General features: G+C 46.1%; 1 protein-coding gene across 1 annotated transcript in view; it reads left to right on the plus strand.

Annotated features, from left to right (window-relative positions):
• Nucleotides 1-63, plus strand: part of KCNU1 (potassium calcium-activated channel subfamily U member 1) — a 101,213-nt gene extending 101,150 nt beyond the window's left edge. The window contains exon 28 of the mRNA XM_019514516.1: nt 24-63. The gene's annotated coding sequence lies outside the window, so the exon portion shown is untranslated. The remainder of the gene's footprint in view (nt 1-23) is intronic.
• The last annotated feature ends 375 nt before the right edge of the window (nt 64-438 follow it).

The raw sequence follows: 438 nt of genomic DNA on the forward strand, positions 1-438 counted from the left end.
TTTTTTTTTTTTTTTTTTTACAGACAGAAAACAGCTTTGGGGGTGCAAGGTGGTGAGGAGGTGCTGCCAAGATGCCAAAGTAACAGCATGGTCCAGATGCAGCTCAGAATCCTTCTCCTTGCTTTACATACACCCTCCTGCTTCATAATAGAAATGCAACTGCTATGGCAAGCCCTGCAATTTCTGCTTGCTTCTAGTCCCAATCCACCCCAGGTCTGCACCGTGGCAGTTAGAAAACTAGAATGTCGTGACGATCTCAGGTTTCACTCCATGTCATTGGGTGGTTTTGGTTTACTGTATGATGCAATGTAAAGCGACCCCCTTTGAGACCAATCGAGTGTAATGTGGATTGTCGGTCTTAGAGGGTGAAGGGGCTTGTCAGAGGGAAATTGAAGAATTGCAGCAGACTCGAGTTTCCTGCAGCTAAAGTTCCCCTGA

This window comes from Gavialis gangeticus, unplaced genomic scaffold, assembly GCF_001723915.1.
Source record: "Gavialis gangeticus isolate Ggan-Ray unplaced genomic scaffold, GavGan_comp1, whole genome shotgun sequence".
Classification (NCBI taxonomy): Eukaryota; Metazoa; Chordata; order Crocodylia; family Gavialidae; genus Gavialis; species Gavialis gangeticus.